Source organism: Somniosus microcephalus, chromosome 1 (assembly GCF_052327205.1).
Source record: "Somniosus microcephalus isolate GS21.2 chromosome 1, FLI_Smic_1.0, whole genome shotgun sequence".
Lineage (NCBI taxonomy): Eukaryota > Metazoa > Chordata > Chondrichthyes > Squaliformes > Somniosidae > Somniosus > Somniosus microcephalus.
This window is the reverse complement of record NC_140987.1, coordinates 346,478,363-346,495,057: the sequence shown is the minus strand read 5'-3', so window position 1 is coordinate 346,495,057 and position 16,695 is coordinate 346,478,363.

Here is a 16,695-nt window from a genome sequence, read left to right as displayed (position 1 = left end):
TTTACTCTGTATTAAGACAACCAACGTCATAACAGCTGAAGCGAAATGCAGAGTAGTTTGACCTCTGAAACAAAATTAGGTAACTCTTAATACATCAGGACCTAGAACGTGCAAAATTAAGGGGAAAATTGAACGCAGCAGTTTGGAAAGGCACATTTCACAAAAATCTGCCCTCCCAGGAAAATAAATCTTCCTTCAGAGAGAGAGAGTAGTGATCGTGAATTCTTTGAGGTCCTGATTATGGGGGTGTGCTAAGTCTGCCCGTATTTCTGTCTCTCTAACTCATAGGCAGCTGCAGCAGCTGCAGTTATCACCAGAAGGGACCATGCTGGCTTGTTTGGGACGAATGGAGAGCAGGCAAAGAGATCAATGTTACAGCGACTGATTACAAATAGGGTTTTAGTTTCTGTATTTGCTGAATTTTCAGTCGAACAATTCACCTTTCTTGGGTCCTAATTAGAATGAAACTTGATGGTGTTAACTCTTTTGGACAACTTTCTGCCTCATTATGTCTCTTCACTAGCTGAAACCTATTTTAAGCGAAATCCCACTTGCACGACAGAAATCTATAATTAGGTACTGACTTGTTACTTTTGCTCAGCAGTGAGGCTCCGGGTCTGTGTGTGATTCTCTGGCTGAACTACCCATGAAACAGATGCAATTCATTAAAAAAAATATTACGGGCTAGAAATGACTGTTGACATATTGTTCCATCCATTAGTTTAATCATCAATGGTTGACACTTGCACTAAAGTAATAGAGAAATGTCAAACTTGTCCACTAATATCAGCAACAGCAGTATGTAGGCAAGATTTTTTGCAGATGGGGGTTGGGTGGGGACAGCTGGTTGAATCTGGACTAGCCAGGCCAAACTAAACTAATTCAAAAGGTCTATTTATCAAACAGGAATTTCCAGCAAGCTTCAAGTGTATTGATTTCTTTGTGGGTTCAATGACGAGACATTTATGAAAGAGAATGACTTTTAATCTAAAGCTTGTTCAACTCTTTTATACAGCTTTTACAGGAGACACGATGCTTGTGATGCATCTAGAACGAAACTGAAACTAAACTAAACTGCCTTGCTTGTCTCGGTCATATGACCTCCGCTGGTCAGGCATAAGTAATCAATACCTGCAATCATGCTGGTAAGGCATCATAATCGAACAGGCAAATACCATCTCTATTTGCTGATATCATTACATCTCCTTTTCTTAAAACAAAAGTATTTTACTTTTAACTAACAACATGTTTTCTTTGTATTAATCTGCATTTTAACTGTAACACTTAATGAACTTACATTATCATTATCATGATCAAGGTTTTTTAACCTTGCTTTGTGTGTTCACATGAAATATGTCAATACACTAGAACTTGAAGAAAGAATAAGATAACATTACTTCCTTCTATAACAATAGTCCTTAAATTTGCTCAATGAGTCTCTCAGGAGGCTTCACGTGTCTTGAGGATTTTCTGATTGATTGTCCTTGAATCTGAGTTGTTGCCTCAGATGATGTGTTCTCAGCTGTGTGATCAGGTTGTTCAACAGTATCAGTCTCTTGACCTGCTGTGGCTGGTCCCATGAGAAGATCTCGATGATTTCTTCTCAGAACAGCACCCTCATCTGTCTGAATGATGTATGATCTTGGTTGAACTTCACTCAGGACAATCCCACTTCTGACACCATGTATTGATTTCTTTGTGGGTTCAATGACGAGACATTTATGAAAGAGAATGACTTTTAATCTAAAGCTTGTTCAACTCTTTTATACAGCTTTTACAGGAGACACAATGCTTGTGATGCATCTAGAATGAAACTGAAACTAAACTAAACTGCCTTGCTTGTCTCGGTCACATGACCTCTGCTGGTCAGGCATAAGTAATCAATACCTGCAATCATGCTGGTAAGGCATCATAATCGAACAGGCAAATACCATCTCTATTTGCTGATATCATTACATCAAGTAGACACATTGGGCTGGATTTTCATTGAAGAGGCGTGTAGGAGGCGGGACTACAACTTTCGGGGTTGTAGTCCCGCCTCCATCGAGTTGTGGCCAACCCACGTGATTTTCACTTGATTGACCTGGTTGAGCCTGCCCAGCGGGCTCAGCAGGCCAATTAAGGGCCACCCGGCAACAGGTGACGTCACAGATTGACATTTCCTCTGTCTAGAACTTTTGACAGATGAAATATCAGTGTTTGACAGCTCTTTCAAGCTGTCAAACATTGACAATCTGTACTCCAAGTTAATTCCTTCCTCTCAGGCTGATTTAGAGATCTCTCCAGAACAGAAAGCTGAATGCTGCAACTTCTGACAGCTCGCGGCCATTCTGCTTTCTGTGCCGGTGAGATGAGGAACTCCCGAGACCTGAAGGAAAGAAGGCTGTAAAGGTAAGTAAAGGTAAGTAAAACTTCTTTAAACACTTTACACACACCAAACACACTTACCTCTTCACTCATGTACCCATCAGTCACCTGAACACCGGACATCTCAAACCCTCCAAGCCCTTCAGCCTGACAACCTGCCTCGCTAACTTGGCATGGTTTGGAGCCGTCGGGAATCCCCACTTCAGCAATAAAAATAGGGATTATGCTAAAAACTGCCTGTTAACTAGCTGTTAACAGGCAGTTAATTGCCACTAATCTCCTTCCCACCTCGGGGAGGCGGGTCCCAGCACAGGTCGGGTATCCGCCTCCTTTGAAACTGGCATGGAGGCAGGTTGGGGACGGGATGGGTTCGTGCCCCCCGATTTCGAGATTTTAAACCCCAAGGGCTAGAAATTCAGTTGGCTGCGCCAGCCGGTAGCGCCTTAGGAGGAGTAGATGTCGAGCGCTAGGCACTTAGCGCCCGGGCGCAGCGCGATCTGCGCCTCGCCCCAACTTCAGTAGACATTTAGTGCCGGCGCAAAGTCTTTGCGCGCGCTCAGCTGCGCGCGCAGATCATGACGTCATTTCCTCGTGCAACGCCCTTTGTGTGCCCCCAACCGGATCTTCAGTTGTGCCGGCCCATTGTGTGCCTGGCGGCCCTAGCGACTGTTGAGTCGAATGGTGCTCAGCCGATGCGGGCCGCGGGGAGCGCAAATTAAAGGGCACTCCTGCAGTAGAAAAGGCAGCCATTTTGCAACACTCCTTCTTTGTGAGTAGATTTCGGAGGAGGAGGAGGAGGAGGAGGAAGAAGAAGAAGAAGAAGAAGAAGAAGAATCGAAGAATCGAAGAAGAAGAAGAAGAAGAAGAAGAAGAAGAAGAAGAAGAAGAAGAAGAAGAAGAAGAAGAAGAAGAAGAAGAAGAAGAAGAAGAAGAAGAAGAAGAAGAAGAAGAAGAAGAAGAAGAAGAAGAAGAAGAAGAAGAAGAAGAAGAAGAAGAAGAAGAAGAAGAAGAAGAAGAAGAAGACGAAGAAGAAGACCGGTACCACATAACAAACTGATGGAGAGAAGCCCTCCCCAAAAATACAAATACACTAGTCTCGGCCTTTCCAAAAAACAAATCCACCCTCCCCCTTTAAGAGCTCACCGGAGCCAGAGTGTCTGCCGGCAATCAGCAGCTCGCCGCACCTGCCCTGCGCCCAACTTCCGGTGTTAGCGCCCCGGGCTGCCGGCTTAGCGCCTAATGATAGTCGTGCATCGCCTGTTTTAGCGCAGCAGCAACCTCTTAGGGCGATGCAACTGAATATCAGCGAAGGGGGCTCGACTTTGCGCCGGGCGCAAACTTTAGCGGCCGCCCGACTTTACCGCCCCAAAAGTGGCTATACTGAATTTCTAGGCCATAGAGTCCAGGAACTTCTCCCCCTCCCTGATGTGTCGCAGTGTCTGAAGCTCGGTCTCAAGCACCTCAATACGGAGCCGGAGTTCCTCTAGCTGCAAACACTTGTCGCAGATGTAATCACCGTGAGCCTCAATGGGGTCCACCGGCTTCCACATCTCGCAACAGTAACACATCACCTGCTCCATTCTATACAATTAATTAAATTTCTTGTTATTAGTTATGAAGACCCTGCCCGGATATAGATGATAATATCACACCACTATTCAATAGGACTTACCAACTTAAAGGTATAAAAGAGAAGGAAGAAAACCTACCAACCAGCTGATCACCAACCACCTCTTTGAATACTGTCTGTGGGGCCTGTTTGGTTGGCTCGTCTCGCTGCTCCGCTTCTGCAGTGCAGTCTAAGCCTGGGAGTGGGGAACAAAATAGAGCAAAAACACCCCCTCACCTCCCACTTGCCCGAACTCTCCCACTTACTAAACTCTGCTTACACTCAATGCACCGCACTCTGTGCAGTAACACTAGTCCCACCTCTTTTATACCCGGATTCTACTTCTGGGTTAAACTCCCCAGCAGTTTAATTTACACTTAAAAAGTTAAACTCACTTCAAATAATTAACTTTTTAACACACTAAAATTCACAAAATACACTTAAATGACTTTTCTCCCACTTACCACACTCTCTTTCAACTCAAATGCCAAAGCACTGTGTGAATCACTGTGTGTGAATAATCCTGTGAGAATCAGTCTGTGTAAATTATCCTGTGTGGATTATCCTGCGTATATAATCCTGTGTGCATAATCCTGTATGGATAATCCTGTGTGAATAATCAAGTGTGAATTATCCTGTGTGAATTATCCTGTATGAATTTTCTGGTGTGAATAACCCTGTGTCAATAATCATGTGAGAATAATGCTGTGTGTATATTTCTGTGTGAATAACCCTGTGTGAATAATCCTGTGTGAATAATCCTGTGTGAATAAGTGTGTGTGAATCAGTCTGTGTGGATAATCCTGTGTGAATTACTGTGTGTGAAAAAAGCTGTGTGAATAATGTTGTGTGAAAAATCCTGAGTGAATAATCCTGCATGAATAATCTTGTGTGAATAATCCTTTGTGAATAATCCTGCGAGAATAAAGCTGTGTGAATAATGCTGAGGGAATGATCCTGTGTGAATAATCCTGTGTGAATTATCCTGTGTGATTAATCCTTTGTGATTACGCCTGTGTGAATAATCCTGTGTAAATCAATCTGTGTGAATAATACTGTTTGAATAATCCTGTGTGAATAATCCTGTGAGAATAATGCTGTGTGAATAATAATGTGTGAATAATCCTGTGTGAATCTCTCTATGTGAATAATCCTGTGTGAATAATGCATTGTGGATAATCCTGTGTAAATAATCCTGTGTGAATAATCCTGTGTAAATAATCCTGGGAGAATAATCCTGTATGGATAATCCTGTGTAAATAATTCTGCATGAATAATCCTGTGTGAATCTCTCTGTGTTAAAAATCCTGTGTGAATAACCCTGTGTGAATAATCCTGTGTGAATAATCCTGTGTGAATAATGCTGTTTGAATCACTCTGTGTGAATAATCCTATGTGAATAATCCTGCGTGAATAATGCTGTGTGAATTGTCCTGTGTTAACAATCCTGTGTGGATCTCTCTGTATGAATAATGCAGTGTGAATAATCCTGTGTGAATAGTCCTGTGTGAATCATTCAGTGGGAATAATCCTCTGTGAATAATCTTGAGTGAATAATCCTGTGTGAATAATACTGTGCGAATAATCCTGTGTGAATCATTCTGTGTGAATAATACTGTGTGAGTAATCCTGTGTGAATAATCCTGTGTGAATCATTCTGAGTGAATAATCCTGTGTGAATAATCCTGTGAGAATAATGCTGTGTGAATAATGCTGTGTGAATAATCCTGTGTGAAGCTCTCTATGTGAATAATCCTGTGTGAATAATCATGTGTGAATAATCCTGTGTGGATAATTCTGTGTGAATAATCCTGTGTGAATAATGCTGTGTGAATAATGCTGTATGAATAATCCTGTGAGATTAATCCTGTGTGAATAATCATCTGTGAATAATCCTCTGTGAATAATCCTGTGTAAATAATACTGTGTGAATAAATGTGCATGAATAATCCTGTGTGAATCACTCTGTGTGAATAATGCAGTGTGAATAATCCTGTGTGAATCATCCTGTGGGAATAATCCTCTGTAAAGCAATCTGTGTGAATAATACTCTTTGAATAATCCTGTGTGAATAATCCTGTGAGAATAATGCTGTGTGAATAATAATGTGTGAATAATCCTGTGTGAATCTCTCTATGTGAATAATCCTGTGTGAATAATGCATTGTGGATAATCCTGTATAAATAATCCTGTGTGAATAATCCTGTGTAAATAATCCTGGGAGAATAATCCTGTATGGATAATGCTGTGTGAATAATAATGTGTGAATAATCCTGTGTGAATCTCTCTGTGTTAAAAATCCTGTGTGAATAACCCTGTGTGAATAATCCTGTGTGAATAATGCTGTTTGAATCACTCTGTGTGAATAATCCTATGTGAATAATCCTGCGTGAATAATGCTGTGTGAATTGTCCTGTGTTAACAATCCTGTGTGGATCTCTCTGTATGAATAATGCAGTGTGAATAATCCTGTGTGAATAGTCCTGTGTGAATCATTCAGTGGGAATAATCCTCTGTGAATAATCTTGAGTGAATAATCCTGTGTGAATAATACTGTGCGAATAATCCTGTGTGAATCATTCTGTGTGAATAATACTGTGTGAGTAATCCTGTGTGAATAATCCTGTGTGAATCATTCTGAGTGAATAATCCTGTGTGAATAATCCTGTGAGAATAATGCTGTGTGAATAATGCTGTGTGAATAATCCTGTGTGAAGCTCTCTATGTGAATAATCCTGTGTGAATAATCATGTGAGAATAATGCTGTGTGAATAATAATGTGTGAATAATCCTGTGTGAAGCTCTCTATGTGAATAATCCTGTGTGAATAATCATGTGTGAATAATCCTGTGTGGATAATTCTGTGTGGATAATTCTGTGATAATAATTCTGCGTGAATAATCCTGTATAAATAATCCTGGGAGAATAATCCTGTATGGATAATCCTGTGTAAATAATTCTGCATGAATACTCCTGTGTGAATCTCTCTGTGTGAAAAATCCTGTGTGAATAACCCTGTGTGAATAATCCTGTGTGAATAATCCTGTGTGAATAATGCTGTTTGAATCACTCTGTGTGAATAATCCTGTGTGAATCACTCTGTGTGAATAATCCTGTGTGAATAATCCTGCGTGAAAAATGCTGTGTGAATTGTCCTGTGCTAATAATCCTGTGTGGATCTCTCTGTATGAATAATACTGTGCGAATAATCCTGATTGAATAATCCTGTATGAACCACTCTGTGTGAATAATACTGTGTGAATAATCATGTGTGATTAATCCTGTGAGAATAATGCTGTGTGAATAAGGCTGTGTGAGTAATCCTGTGTGAATAATCCTGTGTGAATCATTCTGAGTGAATAATCCTGTGTGAATAATCCTGTGAGAATAATGCTGTGTGAATAATGCTGTGTGAATAATCCTGCGTGAATAGTCCTGTGTGAATAATTCTGTGTGAAGAATGCTCTGTGAAAAATTCTGTGTGAATAATCAGGTGTGAATAATCCTGTGTGAATAATTCTGTGAGAATTATCCTGTGTGAATAATTCTCAGTGAATAATTCTGTGTGAATACTCCTGTGTAAATAACCCTGTCTGAATAAGCCTGTATGAATAATTCTGTGTGAATAATTCTGTGAGAATAAACCTGTGTGAATAATTCTAAGTGAATAATCCTGTGTGAATATTCCTGTGTAAATAACCCTGTCTGAATAAGCCTGTATGAATAATTCTGTGTGAATAATTCTGTGTGAATAATCCTGGTTGAATGATCCTTTCTGAATAATCCTGTGTGAATAATTCTGTGAGAATAATTCTGTGTGAATAACTCTGTGTGAATAATCCTCTGTGAATAATCCTGTGTGAATAATTCTGTGTGAATAATCCTGTGTGAATATTCCTGTGTAAATAACCCTGTCTGAATAAGCCTGTATGAATAATTCTGTGTGAATAATTCTGTGTGAATAATTCTGTGTGAATAATCCTGGTTGAATGATCCTTTGTGAATAATCCTGTGTGAATAATTATGTGAGAATAATTCTGTGTGAATAACTCTGTGTGAATAATCCTCTGTGAATAATCCTCTATGAGTAATCCTGTGTGAAAAGTTCCATGAGAATTATCCTGTGTGAATAATCCTGTGTGAATAATCCTGGTTCAATGATCTTGTGCGAATAATCCTGTGTGAATAATCCTGTGTGATTAATACTGTTTGAATAATCCAGTGTGAATAATCCTGTGTGGATAATTCTGTCTGAATAATTCTGCGTGAATAATCCTGTGTGAATAATTCTGCGTGAATAATTCTGTGTAAATAATCCTGTTTGAATCACTCTGCGTGAATAATCCTGCGTGAATAATTCATAGAGAAAAATCCTGTGTGAATAACCCTGTGTGAATAACTCTGTGAGAAAAATTCAGTATGATTAATTCTGTGTGAATAATCCTGTGCGAATAAGTCTGTGTGAATCATTCTGCGTTAATAATCCTGGTTGAATGATCGTATGTGAATACTTCTTTGTGAATAATTCTGTGAGAATAGGCCTGCGTGAATAATTCTGTGTGAATAATCCTGTGTGCATAATCCTAATGAATAATCCTGCGTGAATAATCCTGTGTGAATAATAATCTGTAAAAAAATTCTGTGTGAAAAATCCGGTGTGAATAATCCTGTGTGAATAATCCTGTGTGAATATTTCTGTGTGACTAACCCTGTCTGAATAAGTCTGTATGAATAATTCTGTGTGAATAATTCTGCATGAATAATGCTGGTTGAATGATCCTTTGTGAATAATCCTGTGTGAATAATTCTGTGAGAATAATTCTGTGTGAATAACTCTGTGTGAATAATCCTGTTTGAATAATCCTGTGTGAATAATTCTGTGTGAATAATTCTGTGTGAATAACTCTGTGTGAATAATCCTGTGTGAATAATCCTGTGTGAATAATCCTGGTTCAATGATCCTGTGTGAATAGTCCTGTGTGAATAATCCTGTGTGATTAATACTGTTTGAATAATCCTGTGTGAATAATTCTGCGTGAATAATTCTGCGTGAATAATCCTGTTTGAAGCACTCTGTGTGAATAATCCTGTGTGATTAATTCATAGAGAATAATCCTATGTGAATAACCCTGTGTGAATAACTCTGTGAGAATAATCCTGTATGAATAATTCTGCGTGAATAATCCTGTGTGAATAATTCTGTGTGAATAATCCTGTGCGAATAAGTGTGTGTGAATCATTCTGCGTTAATAATCCTGGTTTAATGATCGTATGTGAATACTTCTTTGTGAATAATTCTGTGAGAATAGGCCTGCGTGAATAATTCTGTGTGAATAATCCTGTGTGCATAATCCTGTGTGAATAATCCTGTGTGAATAATTCTGTTTGAATAATTCTGTATGAATAATCCTAATGAAAAATCCTGCGTGAATAATCCTGTGTGAATAATAATCTGTAAAAAATTATATGTGAAAAATCCGGTGTGAATAATCCTGTGTGAATAATCCTGTGTGAATAATCCTGTGTGAATAATCCTGTGTGAATAATTCTGTGAGAATAATTCTGTGTGAATAATCCTGTGTGAATAATCCTGTGTGAATAATTCTGTGTGAATAATCCTGTTTGAATCACTCTGCATGAATAATCCTGTGTGAATAATTCATAGAGAATAATCCTGTGTGAATAACCCTGTGTGTATAACTCTGTGAGAATAATCCTGTATGAATAATTCTGTGTGAATAATCCTGTGTGAATAATTCTGTGTGAATAATCCTGTGCGAATAAGTTTGTGTGAATCATTCTGCTTTAATAATCATGGTTGAATGATTGTATGTGAATACTTCTTTGTGAATAATTCTGTGAGAATAGGCCTGTGTGAATAATTCTGTGTGATTAATCCTGTGTGCATAATCCTGTGTGAATAATCCTGTGTGAATAATTCTGTTTAAATAATTTTGTGTGAATAATCCTAATGAATAATCCTGCGTGAATAATCCTGTGTGAATAATAATCTGTAAAAAATTATGTGTGAATAATCCAGCGTTAATAATCCTGTGTGAATAATCCTGTGTGAATAATACTCTGTGAATAATCCTGTGTGAATAATCCTATGTGAATAATCCTGTTGAATAATCCTGTGTGAATAATCCTGTGTGAATAATCTAGTTGAATAATCCTGTGCAAGTAATCTTGCATGAATAATCCTTTGTGAATAATATTGTGTAATAATCCTGTGTGAATAATTCTGTGTGAATAATCCTGCGTGCATAATCCTGTGTGAATAATCCTGTGTGAATAATTCTGTTTGAATAATTCTGTATGAATAATCCTAATGAATAATCCTGCGTGAATAATCCTGTGTGAATAATCCTGTGTGATTAATACTGTTTGAATAATCCAGTGTGAATAATCCTGTGTGGATAATTCTGTCTGAATAATTTTGCGTGGATAATCCTGTGTGAATAATCCTGTATGAGTAATACTGTGTGAAAAGTTCCGTGAGAATTATCCTGTGTGAATAATTCTGTGTGAATAATCCTGTGTGAATATTCCTGTGTGAATAACCCTGTCTGAATAAGCCTGTGTGAATAATTCTGTGTGAATAATTCTGCGTGAATAATCCTGGTTGAATGATCCTTTGTGAATAATCCTGTGTGAAAAGTTCTGTGAGAATAATTCTGTGTGAATAATCCTGGTTGAATGATCCTGTGTGAATAATCCTGTGTGAATAAACCTGTGTGATTAATACTGTTTGAATAAAAAGTGTGAATAATCCTGCGTGAATAATTCTGTGTGATTAATTCATAGAGAATAATCCTATGTGAATAACCCTGTGTGGATAACTCTGTGAGAATAATCCTGTATGAATAATCCTGTGTGAATAATAATCTGTAAAAAATTCTGTGTGAATAATCCGGTGTGAATAATCCTGTGTGAATAATCCAGTGTGAATAATCCTGTGTGAATATTCCTGTGTGAATAACCCTGTCTGAATAAGCCTGTATGAATAATTCTGTGTGAATAATTCTGCGTGAATAATCCTGGTTGAATGATCCTTTGTGAATAATCCTGTGTGAATAATTCTGTGAGAATAATTCTGTGTGAATAACTCTGTGTGAATAATCCTGTGTGAATAATCCTGTATGAGTAATCCTGTGTGAAAAGTTCTGTGAGAATTATCCTGTGTGAATAATCCTGTATGAATAATCCTGTGTGAATAATCCTGGTTGAATGATCCTGTGTGAATAATCCTGTGTGATTAATACTGTTTGAATAATCCAATGTGAATAATCCTGTGTGAATAATCCTGTGTGATTAATACTGTGTGAATAATCCAGTGTGAATAATCCTGTGTGGATAATTCTGTCTGAATAATCCTGCGTGCATAATCCTGTGTGAATAATTCTGCGTCAATAATTCTGTGTGAATAATCCTGTTTGAATCACTCTGCGTGAATAATCCTGTGTGAATAATTCATAGAGAATAATCCTGTGTGAATAACCCTGTGTGTATAACTCTGTGAGAATAATCCTGTATGAATAATTCTGTGTGAATAATCTTGTGTGAATAATTCTGTGTGAATAATCCTGTGTGAATAAGTCTGTGTGAATCATTCTGTGTTAATAATCATGGTTGAATGATCGTATGTGAATACTTCTTTGTGAATAATTCTGTGAGAATAGGCCTGCGTGAATAATTCTGTGTGAATAATCCTGTATGCATAATCCTGTGTGAATAATCCTGTGTGAATAATTCTGTTTGAATAATTCTGTGTGAATTATCCTAATGAATAATCCTGCGTGAATAATCCTGTGTGAATAATAATCTGTAAAAAATTCTGTGTGAATAATCTGGCGTGAATAATCCTGTGTGAATAATCCTGTGTGAATAATCCTACGTGAATAATCCTGTGTGAATAATCTAGTTGAATAATCCTGTGCAAATAATCTTGCATGAATAATCCTTTGTGAATAATATTGTGTTAATAATCCTGTGTGAATAATTCTGTGTGAATAATCCTGTGTGAATAATCCTGTGTGAATATTTCTGCATGAATAATTCTGCATGGTGACCAGCAATGCATCTACTATCTCTAGGGCCACGTCCTTAAGTACCCTGGGATGTAGACCATCAGGCCCTGGGGATTTATCGGCCTTCAGTCCCATCAATTTTCCTAACACCATTTCCCTACAAATACTGATTTCTTTCAGTTCCTCCCTTTCATCAGACCCTATGTTCCCCGACATCTCTGGGAGGTTATTTGTGTCCTCCTTTGTGAAGACAGAACCAAAGTATGTATTTAGTTGGTCTGCCATTTCCTTGTTTCCCATTATAAATTCCCCTGATTCTGACTGCAAGGGACCTGCGCTTGACTTCACCAATCTTTTTCTCTTCACATATCTATAAAAGCTTTTACAGTCAGTTTTTATGTTCCCAGCTAGCTTACTCTCATATTCTATTTTCTCTTTCTTAATTAATCCCTTTGTCCTCCTTTGTTGACTCCTAAACTGCTCCCAATCCTCAGGATTATTGCTTTTTCTAGCCAAATTATATGTCCTCTCCTTGGATCTTATGCTATCCCTAATTTCCCATGTTAGCCATGGTTGAGTCACCTTTTTTGTTTTATTTTTATGCCAAACTGGGATGAACAAATTCTGTAGCTCATCCATTCGGTCTTTGAATGTTTGCCATTGCCTATCCACCGTCAACCATTTGAGTGACATTCCCCACTCAATCCTACCCAACTCGCTCCTCAGACCATCGTAGTTTCCTTTATTTAAATTGAGGACCCTTGTCTCTGAGTCAACTACTTGATTCTCCATCTTAATGAAGAATTCGATCATATTATGATCGCTCCGACCCAAGGGGCCTCGTACAACAAGATTGCTAATTAATCCTTTCTCATTACATAATACCCAATCTAAGATGACCTGATCTCTGGTTGGTTCCTCGACATATTGGTCCAGGAAACCATCCCGTAAACACTCCAGGAATTCCTCCTCCACAGTATTGTTACTAATTTGGTTGGCCCAATCTATATGTAGATTAAAGTCACCCATGATGACTGCTGTGCCCTTATTGCAAGCTTCTTTAATTTCCCTTTTAATGCCATCCCCAACCTCCGCCTTACTATTTGGAGGTCTATATACCACTCGCACTAATGTTTTTTTCCCCTTAGTATTTCTCAATTCTACCCATACAGATTCCACATCATCAGAGCTAATATCCTTCATTACAATTGTATTAATCCCGTCTTTAACCAGTAATGCTACCCCACCTCCCTTTCCTTTTTGCCTATCTTTCCTGAATATTGAATATCCCTGGATGTTGAGTTCCCAGTCTTGGCCATCCTTGAGCCACGTTTCCGTAATCCTAACCAAATCATATTCATTTACCTCTATTTGCGCAGCCAATTCATCCACCTTATTACAAATGCTCCTTGCATTAAGACACAAACAGGCTTGTTTTTTTAACGCTCTTAGACCTATTAGAATTATTATTTACTGTGGCCACGTTTGATTTAAACCGTTGATTTCTCTGACTGCCACTTTTGTTTTTCTCCTTCCTATCTTTTGCTTTTATCCCTGTTTTCCTTTCCTCTGTCTCTCTGCTCAGGTTCCCAACCCCCTGCCATTTTAGCTTAAACCCCCCCGAAAAGTGCTAGCTGTAGTGTATGTACCTTTAATGGGAGAACTACATTTTACAGCTCCTGTATACTGTAGTACCGGCAGTGACCACATCTGTATATAACCCTGAGTAGGGATCTGTACTGTTAGTTTTAGAGTAACCCTCATCCAGTAAACACCTGTTGATTGTTCCTCTGCAGTCTCTGTCTATTGATTGAAGGATACACTACCTAGAGATACACGGATTTAACATTGGCGACGAGTCGATTCGAACCTACCTGCAACTCTGCAGAAGAAGGCCGATTCCAGGGGCATGGACGTCGACCATCCGGCGGAGACTCCAGTGAGACGGGCTGGCAGCAGGTACGGCGCAGACCCTTCCTGGACGGCGGCGGCTGGAGCCAACCGACGGCACAGGGGAAGGCCGAGTAGCGTCGATGGTGTAAGAGAGAGGGTAAAGCGCAGCCGGGGTTGAAGACCGAGCGGCATCGACGGAAAAAAAAAAGAGAGAGAGGGTAGAGCGCACGGGGCGCAGCCGGGGTTCAGGACCGAGCGGCGTCAATGAGAGAGGCGCGCAGGAAAACGCGCAGAGCGCGGTCGGTGTTCAAGGGCTGAGCAGCGTCCGCGGGGTAAGAAAGGAAAGCATGGGAGACGCCATTTTGAGCCAGCGGAGAAGAAGGGAGAGCGCGGGAGACGCCATTTTTAGTCAGTCTAACCACACCCAGGGATGCCAAAGAGTGGCAGTGTCACAGCGTTCGACAATGAAGTCGAAGATTGGGCGGCATATGTAGAACGCATAGAAGTGTACTGCAAGGCGAATGAAGTGCCAGATGCCAGGAAAGCACTGGTATTGTTGAATTCCATGGGTGCAAAAACGTATGGCTTACGGCAAAACCTAGTAACCCCAGAGAAGCCAGTGGAAAAGGATTTTGAAAGCATAGTGGCAATCCTACAGGACCACTTAAACCCCACACCGCTGCTGATAGCAGAAAGATTTAAGTTTCACAAAAGGAACCAGCCTAAAGATGAAGTAATGCTGAGTATTTAACGGAACTGAGCAAGCTATCGAAACACTGCCAGTTTGGAATGGGACTAGCAGATACTTTAAGGGACAAGTTTGTGTGTGGGCTTCAAAGTGAAGGAACACAGAAATGGCTTCTATCAGAAAAGGATCTTACGCTGGACAAGGCTTTCAGCATGGCAGTATCACATGAAGCAGCCGCACGGGGCGCTGCAGAGATACAACGGAGACCGCAAGAATATGGCACAAATGAAATGTCACATGGAGCAGTGAAGTGTTATCGCTGCGGCAGAACAACACACGACCATAAGGATTGTTGGTTCAAGGACCAAGTGTGCAGACAGTGTGGAAAAGTAGGACACATAGCAAGAGTCTGCAGGTCGGGAAAGAAAACCAGCAGCAAGAAATCTCCACAGGAGAAGTACAAAAAGGTACATAAGGTGACGGAGAGTAGTTCAGACGAACAGAAAAGTGATACAGACTCTGGAAGCAAGGAGCTGGGTTGTCTGAAACTATATAATGTAATCAAAGTGGAGGATCAACAAACTATCTGGGTCACGCTCAAGATAGACGGAGTCCAAGTGAAAATGGAATTGGACACAGGATCAGCCCTAACAGTCATAAACCGAAGGGACTACAAGCGGCTATTCTCACATATACCCTTGAGAGATACAGAGATTGTCTTGAAGACGTACACGGGGCAAAAAGTCTACCCCAAAGGAAAAATAAGGGTGAACATTATATATAACGGCAAGGAAACACCAAAAATGGACCTATATGTATTGCCAGATGGAGGACCACCACTACTAGGACGTGAATGGATCCGGAAGATACAGCTAGATTGGCATTCCATACAAGCACTGACTGTAGATGCCAAAAAGGATGACGACGTCACACCTGGACGACTGTCAAAAATGCTAACTGACGCAAAAGAAGTGTTCCAGGAGGGACTCGGAACACTAAAAGGCATAACAGCGACGAGCAAAATAGAGGAAAATGCAAGCCCAAAGTTGTTGAAGGCCAGACCGGTACATTATGCGATCCGCCCAGCCGTCAAAGCAGAGCTGGAAGGTTTGGAACGTTCAGGAGTACTGTCCAAAGCGGACTGGAGCGAGTGGGCTACACCCATCGTTCCTGTAATGTAGAGGTCGTTGAGTAATACGCCTGGGGAACAAAAAAAGGTTTGCATCTGTGAGGACTTTAAGGTGACAGTGAACCCAACCCTTCACGCGGTACAATATCCGCTTCCGCGCATTGAAGCTATTTTCACCTCGCTATCTGGAGGAAAACGCTTCACTAAGATTGATCTGGCCCAGGCGTACCTGCAAATGGAGGTAGAAGAAGCCTCGAAACAGTACCTCACAATCAACACTCATAAAGGTCTCTACCAATACAAGCGGCTGGTGTTCGGGTAGCATCAGCTCCGGCTATTTGGCAAAGGGCAATGGATCAAGTCCTGCAAGGGATTCCAGTGACCCAGTGTTATTTGGACGACATCCTGGTCACGGGCGAAAATGACAGTGATCACCTCGCCAACCTGGAGCAGGTGCTCACTAGATTGAAGGAATATGGGCTCCGAGCTAATCGCCACAAATGCGAGTTTTTCCAGAAGCAGATCTCGTACTGTGGCCACGTTATTGATGAAGAGGGGTTACATAAGTCCCCTGAAAAGATTGAGGCAGTAGTCAAGGCTCCAGCACCGGAAAATGTGTCACAACTGAGGTCGTTCCTCGGGCTGGTGAACTACTACCATAAGTTCTTGCCGAATTTGTCTACAGTACTACACCCACTGAACACCCTACTGCAAACGGGGATAACATGGAAGTGGAATGACGAATGTAAATGAGCTTTCCAGGAGTGCAAAGAATTGATCACATCAAAAGAGGTGTTGGCTCATTTCAACCCAGCACTACCAGTTTGGTTGGCGTGTGATGCATTACCCTATGGTATTGAAGCCGTGCTGTCGCACAAATTCCCGGACGGCTCGCAGAGGCCAGTAGCCTTTGCGTCTCAGTCACTAACCTCAGCCGAGCGTAACTACGCCCAGATTGACAGGGAGGCCCTCAGCCTAG